Genomic DNA, 17,500 nt, shown 5'->3' on the forward strand with positions numbered 1-17,500 from the left:
CCAGTATAGCATCGGCCTTCTCTGCGGCCTTCCACCAAACAAGCAGGTGAGCATTAGATGAGACGGTTTTGCTAGAAGGCTGGAAAGTCTGAGACAACGGTCGTTTATGCATCAGGTTCTTTCACATGCTCTCGGGCCTCTTAACTGTAATTGAAAACACATTTTTTGCGCTGTGCTGAAAGAAAAAAAACATGTTTTTGCAAACTGGCAAAAATGTTCTCAATGAAAAAATGATTGACTCATAAACGGAGTAAAACACCGATCTCCATCAGAACATACTGTGCCTCAAAAATGATGATTTTAAGGGACAGCAGTAGCTCAGGAGGTGGAGCGTGTTGTCCAGTAATCGGGAGGTTGTGGGTTCGATCCCGGCTTTGACAAGAGCCCTGCCGGTCTCTGCCCTGTTGTGTCCTTAGGCAAGAGTCTTAACCCGGAGGGACCGATGGCACCAGTGCTCAGCAGGTCTCGCCTCCGTCAGTGCACCCCAGGGCAGCTGTAGCTACAGTGTAGCTCATCCCCACCACCATGTGAATGGGTGAATAACTGATTGTGTTGTGAAGCACCTTGGGGGGTTGTAGGACCCTAAAGGTTGGTTTATGCTTGACGCGTCCGCGAGGTCCGCACAGTGAAATTGCCTCATTTTAACAACCACACCTCTCCACCGCACGGCCCAAAATTTCCACACCGTGCACCTAGGAAATTTTCTAAACACGCGGACGGTCGGACGCGGAAAAACATGGCGGGCTGGCAAGAACTAGTATGGCAGAGGTTCGTAAATACAGACATTTGTATGATTCAGCTCTCAGAGATCACCGTGATCAACATGTTAATAATTCTTGGAGAGAAATAGCTCGCACTGTCGGAAAAGACGAGGACGCTGTTAAAAATGCTGGAATGCCATGTTGTAAACAACAGTAGTTTCTAATTCTACTACGGTGTAGTGTTGGATGCATGCCGTAGAGCTCCATGCTGCCCCCTACAGTTTGGGAGAATATTGGCTCACCGCAGAGACAAGCCGCATGAACCATAAACGCTGCGAGTTGTGAAGCGCGTTCCATCCGCGAGCCGCATCACCAAGCGGAAAGTAAATGAGTCACGCATAAACCAAGCTTTAGAAGGCCCTGTATGTATACAGGTCATTCACCATTTGAATGCTTCTGGCCTCAAATGTATGTATGTAAACGTATGCCACATCCAAGTTGTTTTTGCCCTTTCCGCTTCATGACCTCATTGTTACCATTCTAATTGTGTCACTTCATCAGCTGTTATCCGTTTCTTCATGATGTGTCACCGCACAAGAGAGGTCACTTGAGATCAGATGCTATTTGTCACAGCTCAGTTCATGTTTAGCAGATGCAGCAGGGGGAGGCGGTGGTGGGCTTCAGCAGAGAGAACAGAGGCAAAGAGGGGCCTTATCATTCCATGTGGAGGCAGCTGATGACACGCTAATGAACCTTAGCTGCCGTCATTCACCCACTCAGTCACATATACACACCAGTACCCACACAATTTATGTCACTCCTCTTATTGCTCCATTTCTTTATCCTCCAATTTTCAGAGTGTGTGTGTGTGTGTACGGTGGCAAACACACACACACAAACATTACAAACACTCCACATGCTTTATCTTCATCATCGCTGTGGGCTGAGTTGACTCACAGCCATCGACACCAGCCACTTAGCAAAGGCCCCTGATCATGAGAGAAGTATGGCCCTGATGACAATGGGCAGAGAGCATGTGGGAGTCCCTCCCGGGCTGTTTGAGCTGTTGTGATGTTTACAGAATTGGCCCTGACACTCGATCTGCCTCCCACACAGGAAGAAGCCAAAAAAGATGTGATCATTGCAGTTTTGTCAAGGATGTATAATGAGTTTTTATTTTCTATACAGGTGCTGGCCAGTAAATTAGAATATCATCAAAAGGTTGAAAATATTTCAGTAATTCCATTCAAAACGTGAAACTTGTACATTATATTCATGCAATGCACACAGACCAATGTATTTCCAATGTTCATTACATTTAAATTTGATATTCATAAGTGACAACTAATGAAAACTCCAAATTTGGTATCTCAAAAAATTAGAATATTCTGAAAAGGCTGAATATAGAAGACACCTGCTGCCACTCTAATCAGCTGATTTACTCAAAACACCTGCAAAGGCCTTTAAAAGGTCCCTCAGTCTTGTTTTGAAGGCCCCACAATCATGGGGAAGACTTCTGACTTAACAGCTGTCCAAAAGACAATCATTGACACCTTGCACAAGGAGGGCAAGACACAAAAGGTGATTGCTAAAGAAGCTGGCTGTTCGCAGAGCTCTGTGTCCAAGCACATTAACAGACAGGCGAAGGGACGGAAAAAATGTGGTAGAAAAAAGTGTACAAGCTCTAGGGATAACCGCACCCTGCAGAGAATTGTGACGACAAACCCATTCAAAAATGTGGGGGAGATCCACAAAGAGTGGACTGCAGCTGGAGTCAGCGCTTCAAGAACCACCACGAGGAGACTCATGAAAGACATGGGATTCAGGTGTCGCATTCCGTGTGTCAAGCCACTCTTGAACAAGAAACAGCGCAAGAAGCGTCTCGCCTGGGCCAAGGACAAAAAGGACTGGACTGATGCTGAGTGGTCCAAAGTTATGTTTTCTGATGAAAGCAAGTTCTGCATTTCCTTTGGAAATCAAGGACCCAGAGTCTGGAGGAAGAGCGGAGAAGCACAGAATCCACGTTGCATGAGGTCCAGTGTAAAGTTTCCACCGTCAGTGATGGTGTGGGGTGCCATGTCATCTGCCGGTGTTGGCCCACTCTGTTTCCTGAGGTCCAGGGTCAATGCAGCCGTCTACCAGGAAGTTTTAGAGCACTTCATGCTTCCTGCTGCTGACCAACTTTATGGGGATGCAGACTTCACCTTTCAACAGGACTTGGCACCTGCACACAGTGCCAAAACCACCAGCACCTGGTTCAAGGACCATGGTATCCCTGTCCTTGATTGGCCAGCAAACTCGCCTGACCTTAACCCCATAGAAAATCTATGGGGTATTGTGAAGCGGAGGATGCAATACGCTAGACCCAACAATGCAGAGGAGCTGAAGACGACTATCAGAGCAACCTGGGCTCTCATAACACCTGAGCAGTGCCACAGACTGATCGAGTCCATGCCACGCCGCATTACTGCAGTTATTGAGGCAAAAGGAGCCCCGACTAAGTATTGAGTGCTATACATGCACATTCTTTTCATGTTCATTCTTTTCAGTTGGCCAACATTAGAGAAACAAACATTTTTTCATTGGCCTTTAGAATATTCTAATTTTCTGAGATACCAGATTTGATGTTTTCATTGGTTGTCACCTATAAATATCAAAATTAAACGTAATAAACATCGGAAATACATTGGTCTGTGTGCATTGCATGAATATAATGTACAAGTTTCACGTTTTGAATGGAATTACTGAAATATTTTCAACCTTTTGATGATATTCTAATTTACTGGCCAGCACCTGTATGTCCACAGTTAGTTTGTGAGAACAAAATGCTAAAGAAGACTTTTAGTAACAGTACATGACTGATGATGCCCGGACAGCTTCCATACAGCTTCTGAACATCTGGAATGCAAAGAAACTGTCAGCAAAGACTAAAACTAGGATCTTCAATACCAACATCAAAGTAGTTCTCATCTATGGAGCAGAGACATGGAGGACCACAGCTGTAACCGCCAGAAAAGTACAGGTGATCATCCAAAGCTGCATGCGTCAAATAATCCATATCCACCGGCAAGAAACCATCAGCAGCAATGAGCGTTTGCAGAGAACAAATCAGCTGCAGAAGAGCAAACTGAGAAACAATAGTGGGCACACCTTATGAAAACCAAGAACTAGACCAGATTTGTATTGGAATCCACAAGAAAAATGAAAAAGAGGTAATCAAGAAACACCAAGACCTGGAGGAAGAGACGTCAATGCCGTCAGACAGACGTGGGACCAGCTGGAGAGAAAGGCCCAGGGCCTTGGACGTATTTGACTCTAGAAGTGTGTGTGTGTGTGTGGGGGGTGGGGGGTGATTTTTACAATAAGTTCTAATGGGCTTCAACACAAACGTTGTTTTCCGCTTGGTCCTACTGCTCAACCAGTGTCTATTTAATACATCGTAATAATGTTTTTGGACAGTAAAACGTGCACAAACATTTATTTTGGAAAAAGTGGGAGTTTTCTTTTAAAAAAACTACGTCCATGCCCTGGGCAGAGATGCCTGGAGATCCCTTGTTGGTGGCCCAGACCCCAGGAGGGGTGGCAGGTGAAAATGAAATGATTATGACTTCGGTAATAATAGACGAGATGTTTTTTAGACCAGAGCTGTCTCTGATTGTTGTTGGGATTATGAATCTCATCACAGAAGCCTTCTGAGGACCTCTGGCTTATAGATAGCCAAAGAAACATTATTGTTTAACACTTATGTTCATGCATTTTGTCTCTGAATTGTGTGTACTGAAACTCTAATTTCCCTCTGGGATTAATAAAGTATTGATTGATTGATTTTGCAAATGCTGTTTTGCAAAGGGCACCAAAGATACTCGTTTCTATGCTTGGGCACATGACTAGAGCTGAAACAACTAATCGATTTAATCGATTATAATCGATTATTAAAATAGTTAACAACTTTTTTAGTCATCGATTAGTTGTTTAATAATCATATTTTACCGCATAAAGTCTATTTTTTACCACAATCTGACATCGGTTACAATCTGTTAAATTTGCCGCCAGTGTGTGGCAGTAATGAGCCACTGATCTACCAGTGGGGCCGTAGAAGAAGAAATTAGCCAATAAGTGCCCTCGGTTTTCATGACGTATCACGTTACTGACGCGCATCTTGCTGTGAGAGATGGCGGATCAACAACAAATACGGAAGAAAAATAGAAGCGACAAAACAAGAGAAACCCCGGACAAAAACCTCACGAGTATGGGAGCACTTCACTAGATGCCTTGAAAAGACCGGTGACCTACAAAATATGCAAAAACCATGGCACGACGGAAGCACGACGTCCCTAAGTGAACATTTGAGACGAAAACGTGGGGGCTGATGCAGCAGAGGAATGTCCGGTAAGTAACAGAAAATAAACAAGCTAACGCAGATCACATTTGGGACTTAGTGTTAGCTGAGTTCGTTATAGTGGATGTTAAACATGTTTTTTTTTTTTTTTGCCGCGTCAGTTTACGGTGTTCTACTTCTGATTGACTAGATGCAATCGTGAATCTCCTCCGTGTTGTGAATCATGCGCTTGCCAAATTTAGCACGTCTGTTTATAAGAATGTTCTCGTTAAGAGAAAAACGGCACAAACCCATAACTGTGTTCCTCATTCAAAAAAGGACAACTACGCGGAGAAAAATATACAGACGAGCTGTGTCCAGGTGAATATAACGCGGCATAGTTGTACGCTTTCAATTTTTAAATACAGGAGAAATTCAGAAAGTCCTTTTTTTAACTATTAAAAGGCTGTTTTACTATCTAACGCTGTAAAACGCCTCACAACACATTTTTGTCAAAATAAATGATCACTGTATATTGTTAATTCATTCAAATAATGTAATATTGATTTAGTGTTGTAGTGTGTGTGCTGCTTTATTTTATATGTGTACTTAATTCAGTTTATTTGTGTTTCTTATGCAGAAAAAAACAAGCAACGATGGACAACTACATGGGGAACAAGACACTCACCCCCAGCAATGCATACCACTTACAAACTCTATTCCAGATTCTACATTATTTTTTATGGAATTTACCTCTTATATTTTGATGCCAAAAAATTATTCTGGACTGATATTTTGCACTGTTTAGCTCATTTTACACTGCTGACTGTGGTCATGTGCAATAAAATAGATTGCAGTCAATTGCACAATTCTCTTATGTTTTTTCTTTTTCTTAACTGAAATGTATTCATCACTTGTATAGGTTAAATAGCTAAACAATAACAAACCGATTAATCGATTAATCGAAAAAATAATCGACAGATTAATCGATTATGAAAATAATCGTTAGTTGCAGCCCTACACATGACATTCACCAACACCTAAGATGACACATGGCAGCATAGATTTCTGGTTACTTTATATTTAACAGGAGTTACAAACACTCAGAAGGAGTGATTTCAGGAGCCAAGACTCAAATAATCAGTTAGTCTGTTTGAAAGATTTAAAGTTATACATGCCATCCACAACATTTAAGTAGCTTGTAGTACTTTAGTGACACAAATGTAGTTTTAATAGTGTGAATGCTGGAAGAGCATCCAATTTGCTCGACTAATCAATGTACACCTTTGAGTGGACCAATCACAACCCTTTATGTCTCTCAGGAGTCCCTGTTGAACCAATGAAGCACCTTCTCTGAGCTACAGAGCGTTTTAACCACAAACAGCAACCACACCTCTAGTATGAAAACAAAAAAAAAGAGGCAAACTATGGACTGGAGGAGATCGGATAGCTTCTGGTTTCACAATAATTTCCCCGCGTAAAAATGTCACATAATTAATTGTATTTGAGTTTAAAGGCAGCTACTATAATTTCATATGGTCGTGGGTAAACGGATAAGCCTCGGTTTCAAGTTCCACTCTTGGCCACGACTTCACACACTCTCCATGATGATTCCTTTAACAGGGCCCAGACCATCCACAGTAGTGCCTGTCTATCTTAGATTAACAAGCGGCTGAGAGGCCAGCTTATTTTTTCTTCTGGCAGTAAAATCAACACCTGCTGGTTACCCTCAACTCTGCAGCCTCATGAAGTGGCCTTTGAAGGACAAAGGCCATGAAAAATGTGCAAAGATGGGAGGTGGACGGGGTGAGGAGGAGGAGGTCTGGTTACTCCTCCGTGCCCTGTCCACTGATTAGTAGTGGCTGGTTCTTTCGGTCCACTGCATTATGCATCAGCATTAAGGCAAATGGAATGAAGCAGAATCCAATTACGGAAGAACAAACAGGTGGGCTCAGTGCAGCTTAGGCAGAGTATTGTTTCAATCACAGCCAGAGGCGAGCCTTATTGCAACTGAAATGTTATCTGGAAAACACATTTCCCTGGTCTTTATGTGGAAGATTCACAAGCCACCTAAAGGACACAAAACCAAGTGTGATGAGAAGGTGAAATCAAGTTTTGGATCCTAGTAATGCCATAAGATAAATTGTGTCAGCATTCAGACTTCCTGCCTATGATTAAAGAGATAAATCCCCTCGACTCTTTGAGTCTCATCCTCCGTGAAAGAAATGCCGATGACAATCAAGTCGGTTTCAAAATGAACCGCCCAGTTCAGACCGACTCCTGATCGCATGTCACATTACAACATGGATATTCTTATTGGCAGAAGGCCATAAATCCAAGAGAACATAAATCATGGAAAATTGCAGGTTCAGTTGTTTAAAATGACAAGAGCCAAATGCATTTGTGACGTGCCAACATCCATGCTTTCTCTTTGTGTTTTCATCCTTTCTTTCCTTTTCTTTGCCAAGAGGAGAAACAGTCGTTACTGAACATGCGCATCTTTGCTTGTGTTGAACCATTTTGCATCTAGTTTCAGGTCCTCTATGACACTAAAGACATTTATTTTAAATGTAGTACAGGAAAGGAAAAGATGAAGATTACCAGCAGGGTTTTGGGATTCAAACTCCCAGTTGCTGAGTTCTCAGGACAGAGGTAAGCAAGTCCAACAGACAATATGCTTGGCTTCTACAGCTCTCTAAGTGATGCAAAGCCTCTGAGGGATGAAGTGAAACCACCTTTATCCAATGGATTTTAGGGGTGACTGCTCAGTTGTGAAAGACAATTGGACTTTTGAGTATTTCTGTCACATTGAATCTAAAGTCATCTCATAATTATGAACCGCTGACTATCATTTGAGCATTTGCCAGTGTCAGCACAACCACCTTCGTAGGGCCCATTGGAATATGGAAGAATGCAGCACAAAGGGACTCATTTCAATGTGAATTTAATGTTTTGAGTTATTGTCTTTTTGTAATTGAAATGTCCTCAGTGCTGGTGCTTTATTAAAGCTGATTTTCTGAAATGTCAGTCAGCAACTATTCTCATCCAACAGTATTGAAATTCAGATGTTTATTTTTTTTTCATTAAGGGGAGACTAGGCAGGTTTGGCTTGCTTTCAGCACCCCCTAGTGTCCGTTTGTAGAACCAAAAGCAAAATCCATCTCCTCGCTCTTAATCTAACAGCTGAAATGTCTCCCCAGCCTTCCTTGGTGTCTAATTTAGTGATGAATCACTCCTGTAAACAAATCAACTGTGTTCAAAATCTAAAACATGCAGGAAACATGCTGGCACCAGACTGCAGCGCCAGGTATGCCCGCTCAATTTTTTCTAAGTCCCAACAGAGCAGCCCGCCACCAGAAACAAGAAAATCCTTTAAAAATATGAAAAAGTTGCAAAGTGTCCCTTTAAGTCTCAAACTTCAAGTCTTGCAAATATCTGCATACTGCAATGTTAGCATAATAGCATCATATGAGCACGCATGTACATCAGGTCTCCAGCTGGCTTTGATACAGCTGCTCTAATCCTTACATCCCTTCTTATTTAGTGGATGGGATGGGCTTTACTGAATACCCAGCAGTATTGTGTCCAGCACTCCTAGTTTGTTAATTCTGCCAGCTCGGAGAAAAACAGCCTGCTGGCCTTGTCTTTTATTTACTAGAATTACTCTTGCGGATTACACCGTTCAAACCAAGCAAGAGTTGAGCTCCAAGAGTCTGAGTGAACAGTGTCCAGGAAAGGGGACAGAATCACTTGGTGTTTCCTTCCAAAATGCCATATTCTTATTTGAGCAGCTTGTGGTGATTGAGCTTTTTTAAATCCGATGTGTAGATGAACATTTCAGCATCTTCAACATTTCTTGGGGCGACGGTGGCACAGGAGTTAAGTGCTCGCCCCGTAATCAGAAGGTTGCAGGCAACCGCTGCTTTTCCTACCGGCTTCGGTTCCAGAGAGGGTCAAGCTGGACCTCGACATTCCTGATCTAACGGGGACTTCCGAAAGGGTACGTAGGCCGACAGAAAGGCGTCGCAATGTGGGTTATGAATCTCCAAATCAAAGCTTAGCGCGAAGACATCACCTTCACTCCCATCAGAACTAATCGTTTCTCTGGATTTGCTGGTTCTGAACAACATTCCACACTACACCATTCTCCGTCTCAATTCACCTTAGTGACACCACACATTTAGTGTTTAAAGTTAGTCTAGTTTTAATTTGTTTAGTAATAAATCTTTAAACTTTTAAAACTTGACTCTTTCTTTTGTCTCTGGGTGAATACGAAGTGTTACATAATCCCTGCAATAAAAAGTTCCAATCTTCTGGTTAAAAGTACCCAAAGATCCATAAGATTGATTTCATATTTACTATGGAATCTCATGTCTTATGGTTCATTAAATAGATGTAAATTAAATTATTACATAGTGGCGAGCCATTTTGCCAGATATTTGTACATTTTTGACACCGTGCTCATTCTGAGACATTTTTAAACAGTCAAACACTCAAAATTTGATGTTTCTGGTTGAAAACGGGACGATCTTGTAATCCACCACTAGAGTGCAGCATCTCCATTTAAAGTCAAAATGGGGAGTGACACTGTTCACCTCCCACAGGAGGCGCTGATTCATCTCAAATCATTTAAGGCTGACGTCAGCTCAAGCCATATTGGAGTTTTAAGCTAAAGCACAAGTTTTTCCTGCTGTCATCTTTAACGTAAATACATGTTTTTATGTCTTTTCTGAGTGAACTTCGTGTCACTGTCTATTTTAATCTGTGTGACTCTGTCACGTCTTTCGGAGTGTTTGGTGACACTGTGTATTATTCTTGAGTACAGAGATAAAGAACTTCTCCACCGGAAGCTTAGCTTCCTCAGCTACCGAGTGATTGCCGGAACTGGTAATTTCCGTAGCTTGACTAGCAACAATTGCGACAGTCATCATAAGCATTTAAAACAGAAGAGCGTCACTGCAGCACAAACTGCATATGCTAATTTGTCCGAAATATTAACGCGAACGAGTCACGGACGTTGGGTTATTCGGACCGGTCAGTTCTATGACAGAATTAGACCGCAAAGTCCTGTTTAGCTAACAGGCCCCGCTAGCTTAGCATGCCCAGCTGCTAAGGTTTAGTTCTCGATTTCAGCTAAACGGAGTAGCTACCCGCCAGCTGAAACTCGACTGACACTGTGAATCTGTGTCACAAATCCGCTAGTTCCCGCGGGATAAAGCTCCGCTTCGGCCGAGTTGATTTAGCGGCGTTTTTAACACTTTCGGTGTGAAAAACGTACGAGCGGTCAGCCATTTTGTGCTAACCGCCAGTTGGAGGTAAGGCGCATGCGCACACGTGCCGCCATCTTGCCTGGGTAATCCCACGCAACCTTTTGGACAGCCATCTTGGTAAGGTCTGCCTAGTGACATCTCTGGGTCATTACAGAAACAATTGTTGCTGAATCTTCATTCAAAACACTGCGATTTATCCTGTAACAAGGCTCATTTTCATCCATCCAGTTAAGCAGGGGTTTCTTATTCAGCTTCCATTAATTTTATAACAAATTAAAGGACCTGTTACATCAGTACAATGCCTTCAGATCAAAATAATAATTTGACTTCTCTCATTTTCCAGATGAATAATGAAATGCAAATGCAAAACCAACTCCAAATGCATATTTCACAGATGCAATTGCAATTTTTCCAGTGGAAAAATGAAAAGCAGACCCAACTGCATATGCAGCTTTCTGAAATGAAAAACATGCAGATGCAGCTTTTCGATCTGCAACAGGAAGTCACAAAAGTCCAAGCTATTGGAGATGCCTCCCATGTGGGAGGGGCTCTAACCCTACGCTCTGCTGATTTGCCTCCAGATAAGATGGAAGCGCTGCAACCGGATGTACTGACTGGCTCTGAACTACAGGAAACACACAGAATGTCCCATATTGCTCCATCCACACTGATGATTAGTGCAACCTCCACGGACGGTGGCCCGGCGCCCCCTGGTGTCGAGCCTGATGAACTACTGTTGGGACCTCTCCTGCCTCAGGGGAGGGGTGGTAAGCCCACAGTATCTGTTATATTGCAACAAGGGCATTCCTGCAACGCGCTTTTAGATACTGGTTTAGATTTTACAATCATGAGCAAGTCTCTTTTCGACCGCGTCTGCCTGGATGTAGGTGGAGGCGTACGCCCTCCAGAACTGATTTCCTGTGCATTAACTATCCGTGTTTTCTCTGATTCTACAGTGCTCTTGTCTTCTAAGACTCTGCTCCAATTCTCGATCGGCCCTACGAGCTTAACGCACCCCGTGTACATCTCCGAGCATGCAAGGATGCCTTTCACCCTTGGCATGGACTTTCTGAGGCGCATTGATGCTTTCATTGATGTAGAAGGGGGGGAACTCTGGTCAGGTGTTGTAGAACCTCTGCCCATCGTTCTGCCTCCTGACCTCCACCGTCTCACAGTTGGTATCTCTGAGCAGGGGGGAACAACATGTTCACCACCTAGCCCAGAAGCTTTGCCACCACAGATTCAGCTTTCATCAGAGTCACATTCTGTTGATTTCTCTAACGTAGCTGAGGCTCCTACCACTGTAGTCGAGCGAGACAAACAACAACTTAGGTTAAAATATCCTGACTGTAAAAATCTTTCTCTTTCCACCATGTGGGCAGGTAAACACCTTTCCAGCTACATCGGTGGCCAGAAACTCAGCTTGGAAACGTGACTTCTGCCAGTGAACTTCCTTAACGGTCATCTCAACAACTTGACAGACCCTCTTGCCACTCAAGGTAAAGATGTGGGCACCCCATGGTCCCTCAAACCCTTGTGGCCCCCTAATGATGCGTCCATCTTTCAACCATCTGATGGGTTTGTGTCTGTTCAACTTGCCTTTTCTATAAATTACTTTGTCAGTCTTCAGTTCCAGGACCCTGCTATCAGCAGGATGATCTTGCACCTTTCTGATCCAAAAGCTCATCTACATCCTTCCCTGGAGTTTGACTCCGTTCCTGAGCTGCGTGCTCTCTTTTGTGTTCGTGTCACTCCTCAGTCAGGTGTTGTTGACCACAATGGCACCGGACTGACTGGGGAATCCAGTACCTCTAAGATCATTGATGTCCACAGAGCCTGTGTGGTCCCTGCACCAGAACCACTCCTACCCGAGTTGGGAAAGCCACCTGACCCAGGGGAGGCTGACGCTTGCAGCGACGCTCCGCCTGAGACTCCACACCCTGCAGTGGGGACACCACCTGCCGCAGGGAGTTGATGGTGGCACTGAGACTCCAGCTGAAGCCCAGTACCTTGCGGTGGGAACACCACCTACCAGAAGGGGGGCCGACGCCATCACTGACCTTACTCCACTACAGCTGGTGCTGATAACCTCTAAACCTCAGGTGGATGACTTACCTACCAAAGGGGGGTTGAATGTCACCCTGTACCTCTACTGGCTGACCCTGATCTCTCTGATTGCACCTGTGTGTCGACCGGGGGTCCTCCAGAGAGCACATCTGCTCCGGACTCTCGTAAGTCTGCACCTGTCTACAGCCTAAATCATTCTTTGGCTTTTTATTTCTTCTTTATTATGATGACATGATTGCACTACTTTCCTTACACTATTGTACAAGTGCAACAGTGTGGGAATACTTTGCCACAGTAACTCCAGTATCCTAATTTTCTCAAAACCCACATAATGGGGCTCTAAGAAATGACTCTTTGTCTTCTTGTTGGAGATTAAAAGCAAATGATTGAAAGTCTGAGGACTCTTCAAGTCATCATCCCACTCTTGTCTTTATGTTCACATTACAATAACCCTCTGATGCATCAATCTGCACTGGAGTTTGGCTTTTTAAAGCTGCCACACAATACTATGTAATTGTCTGTAATATTCTTTTATTGCTTAATTCAGTGGTTGAAATAGGTGCAGCGAATGAATGTTGGAGCATAAATATACACTCTTCACATAAATGAGGGAAACTGTACAGCAATAGAGAAGAAAAGGAAACAGGAAATAGTTCTATGGTTAACACAAAATATGTTTATGAAGTACTTTACTCAAAATTTCTCCCAAATAAAGCAATTTAAGCAGTTTTGTTCTTGACATTTTCAGTACCTTCCAGAATGAGCCATTACAGGGCTTTGTTACTTTAAGAAAACAAGCAGGATCGGGCCACACCCACCCAAGCTGCTATTAGCTGAGAAGCTCTGATATCTGGGAGGGGCTCGGAGTAGAGCTGCCGCAAATCCAGCAGCATCTCTTCTCCAGCTGAGAGGTATTTCTATGATAATTTATCCATTTGTGACACACCAAAGAGGTACTTTAAGAAAGGCTTACTTTAGGCACAATATTCCTAAACTAACCACTAACAAAAAATTGACGGGTAGATTTTTTCACGTTGGAAGTGTTTCTAGAGGCAGTAGAGATCCATTTGTAGCACAAAATTATGCACATATGCACAAGGTAAGTTTTGCATAATATGTTGGCTTTAAAGTTGTTCATTTTAAACCTTTATGTTTAGAAAAATATAAATACATAACCATAAAGAGCAAAAAGTCACTTTCTTTTATTTGTCAGACTAGTATTACATGAACAAGTAGAGACAAGTGAGAAATCCAAAGCTTCTCACCACTTGGGTAAAGTCTTGCAATCAAGAATAACATGTCCTTATTTTGTGAAAGTGTGTAATCATCAGCTCCTGAAGAGGGCGGTTAAAAGCACAAATCACGATGGGCTACAAGGAACCTCGACCTCAGCAGCCCCACTTTTCCTCTGATCCATCGGCTTTTTCACAGCCTCTCCGTTTCTTCCCTTTTTTGGCAGACCAAGCGATGACTTCTTTATTGGAAATCAAAGTCAAATAACTTGATTAGAGACCTCTCTCTTGCCCACGTACCTCTGGGCTGTCAACAAGTGCGCCATGACTTGGCAAACAGTCTCCTATTAACTAGGGCTGGTTTAGCCTGCTGGTTACTGTTTTTAATTTAATTTAGGAAAAATACACTTTTGGAATCCAAATTAGTTCATCACTGTGAATACTAACAAATGGTTATTATTTTATTTAGTGATGTCAAAAGCGTATAAATTAAATTAATCCATTTTCTAGACTGTGTTCGACACAAATAGAGGCACATAAAAAAATTATTGCATATAAGGCACAAAAGAACAAAAAAAGCTAAAAAATAAATAAATATTTATTTCTAAATCTAACAATTTTAGGACATGTGACTATTGCCCCAGTTATTGTTGTTGAACAATGTCCAAAAATCCTTTTGCATCACACAAATTGAAAAACATTTTTTTTGACTCAAGTAAAGTCAGTGGCCCATTGTACCTCATTGAAAAGAAACTGTTTAGTTAAATTCAAACATGAGGTCTGAAGCAAACAAATGCCAAAAGGTGGGTTCAGGTCTAGAAATAGAGTCTGATGTGTGTTTTTCTCCCTCCAGCAACTACTTGTTAAAAACTAGTCATTAGTCATTGTGGACATTATTGCTCTAAGAGATTTGACAGCTTTTACAACCACATTGTGTTCGCTGATTGGCCGTCATGACTGACAGTTGACGGTCACCTGCTGCTTTTTCCGCCTCTTGAGCTCAGCTTGTCTCAGACTCTCAGAGCTTCCGCAGAATGCCTGTTGAGATTTCATGCAAACTTTTTGTTTTTTAATTCTGGGTAAAGACTAACATTATTAGGATGCTTTTTTGTCGTTTAGTACATCATTACAGGAAGCAAGTTATATTCCAAATTGTGAAAAGCAACACTAATATTTTACACCATGAACGGGGGGATCCTATGAATTCTTTGGTGTTAAAAATGTTAACAAAGCTGGGGGGGGGGGGGGGGGGGAATTTACCGTTGACAGACCATTGAGCAGGGTTGATGATTCATCCCTTGAGGTCCATGTGGCAGGGGTGAGGAGTGAGTACCACCTCACCCCTGCCACATGGACCTCAAGGGATAAACCACGAAGCCTGCCCAATGGTCACCTTTCCTGGAGGGGTCACCCGATAGGACAGTGGGAGGGTTAAATGAAAAGTAATAATAATGTCGACCACGCCTGTCATGTACTTTGAGATTTATCAACTTGTAAAAGTTTGTAATTAGCATGACGACAAATCAGACGGTGTGTTCCATTTATGACATCACCACAGAAGCTCCTCTGCCCTATTGTAGCTGCTGCTTACCACATGGAGAGATTATGGTGGTTCTTTCCTCCTGAAGGAAGGATTTGAAGTTCGCTGAACTTGCAGCCATTTTTCCTCTGCTTTTCTCCATTTTCTGGTTTAATAACGATTATACACAGAATGTGTCTTTAAAGTTCTCGGACATCATATGTGAAATCCGTGACACATAACACACGAGATTAGTACGACGATGACTCGCATTCATTTTTTCGTTCCTCCAGGGACCGATGGTCCGGAAGTAGATGGGCGTGACTTAGGCTCCCTGCTGGACAGTGCCAGGACCAATCAAAGCAAAGAAAAATGTTACAAACTCATCCCAATGGAAATCAATCAGCAGGGCAGTCGACCATACACCATCAAAGAAGAAGCAAATAAATCCTTTATAGAAAGAAATGACTTCAGTATCTCAGGTTAGCAGCATTCCTGAGCCTAAACCATCTTTGTAGCTTTTCTCCGTCACAGCTTTGGTGCCAAGCCCATCTAACGTCTCTCAACAAACAAAAAGCACTGTGATTGGCCTGACCTAAAACTGTTTAGGCCAATGGTAGACCTGCTGAGGGTACATGGATCGTGGCTAGACCGACCTCTAGAGCAACATATTTTGCTATTGCTTAGGGTTGTCACGGTAACCAGTGTAGCGGTAAACCCCGGTAAAAAAGTTGACAATAATAATAACCATCTTGTTTTTAAAAACTATATCATCTCGGTGGATTACCGTGGCTGCGGTGTAGGCGCAGTGACCCTTACCAGCCACCGTATCATCTGCTGAAGTTGCCGGCGGCACATGCGCACTTTGTTGTTTACAACCAAAACTTTCTTGAAGCTAAAGCTGAAATAATGGCCAAAGGAGGAGACGGCAGCGCTTAGGACATTTATTATCCCTCAAAGAAGACAAAGTGGGAAGTACGGGCATGTTTTGGATATTTGAAGAATGCCGAGGGACAGTTGATAGAAGACGGCTATCCTGTTTGCAGCACGTGCAGAAAAAGTGTCTGTGAAAGGCAGCAACGCTTCAAATCTCATGACACATCTGCGTGACCATCACCCACAACTCTACAGTCAACGCAAGGCAAGCTAACGTTAGCGTTTTAGCTAAAATGCGTGATCCGAGGAATTGGGTTGAGGGAGAATGCATCGAGTCGCTATATAAAGCAGCCGCAGCGCCGCTACCTGCATATAAACCGTGTCGCAGACACCGCCATGTTGAAATGACGCTATGCATTACGGGGCTCCCAGGGGCAGATAAGAGTTGGTCTCTCTCCGAGAATAATTATGAATTTAACAATGATTACTGCCTGATGACATTTTCCCACATCTGCAAAGCTCACTGGAAGGACACAAACCGAGGACAATACTTTCCTGATATAGGGTTTATTACTCAAGTAAGGGTAAAAAAGTATCTGATTAGAAGGCTACTTGAGTACTGAGTATCATCTGATCTAATATTTTTAAATGATGACATCAAACAGACAAAAAATAAGAAGATATGGGCAAATATTGGTATTTTAAAGACTAAAGGGGAAAAATGTAAACAAATAAACAACATAATTACAAAATAACACATTTTAGGCAAAATTTAGACAAACTGAGGACAATATTTTCCTGATATACAGGGTTTATGTAGTTGTCTGAAAATGTAACACGTTTAAAAAAATACCGCGATAATACCGAAAACCGTGGTAATTTTGGTCACAATAACTGTGAGGTAAAATTTTCACACCGTGAAAACCCTACTATTGCTACAACAATTTCTAGATTTCTAGGCTAAAGAAATAGTAGAAACAATAAAACATTTCATTGGTCCTAGAACTGCCACTGGACGCTTCAGCTTCCCTCAGTTTGGAAGCAACGCAACTGGATGAATGATGTAGAACTGTAGGTCCAAATCTACATATCGTCTCTAGAGTAGGACAAACTGAACTCAAATCCCAGGAGGTTAGATGAAAGAGAAGACAAGTGTTGATCTAAGAACCAGGAGAGCCTGAGGTGAGGAGAGTCCATCTATCCATCAGGATTACAACAATGCTTTCCAGACAGTGTGTGTGTTTCCGTACGTCTCCTTATGTACATATGACCCAGATGAGTGTGTGTGTGTATCCATTTGAATATGTGCAGCTTCCTGTCACATTACCCCATGTTGTCAAATCTCTCTGAACACTGATGACAGGGTGAATTTTTCACAGGAATGGATGAAAGACCTGAGTTATGATCCACATGCAGGTTCCCTCTTCGTACCACGAAACGGAGCAGCACCGACTCTTTATCATTATTAGCGATCCTTCCTGAAGCTCCAGCAAAACACAGGCTGCATCCACCATCTC

The 17,500-nt window shown here is 42.7% G+C and overlaps 1 protein-coding gene and 1 long non-coding RNA gene across 6 annotated transcripts in view; one reads left to right on the forward strand and one right to left on the reverse strand.

The window, feature by feature from the left end:
• The window catches only part of efna5b (ephrin-A5b), a 268,124-nt gene that overhangs the window by 27,252 nt on the left and 223,372 nt on the right, over positions 1–17,500 (reverse strand). The gene's annotated exons all lie outside the window — the stretch shown is intronic.
• Positions 4,859–5,880, forward strand: LOC139063647 (uncharacterized). Its single transcript, XR_011517024.1, has 2 exons — positions 4,859–5,090; positions 5,660–5,880. It is a non-coding gene; the product is annotated as an uncharacterized lncRNA (long non-coding RNA).

This window comes from Nothobranchius furzeri, chromosome 17 (genome assembly GCF_043380555.1).
Source record: "Nothobranchius furzeri strain GRZ-AD chromosome 17, NfurGRZ-RIMD1, whole genome shotgun sequence".
Lineage (NCBI taxonomy): Eukaryota > Metazoa > Chordata > Actinopteri > Cyprinodontiformes > Nothobranchiidae > Nothobranchius > Nothobranchius furzeri.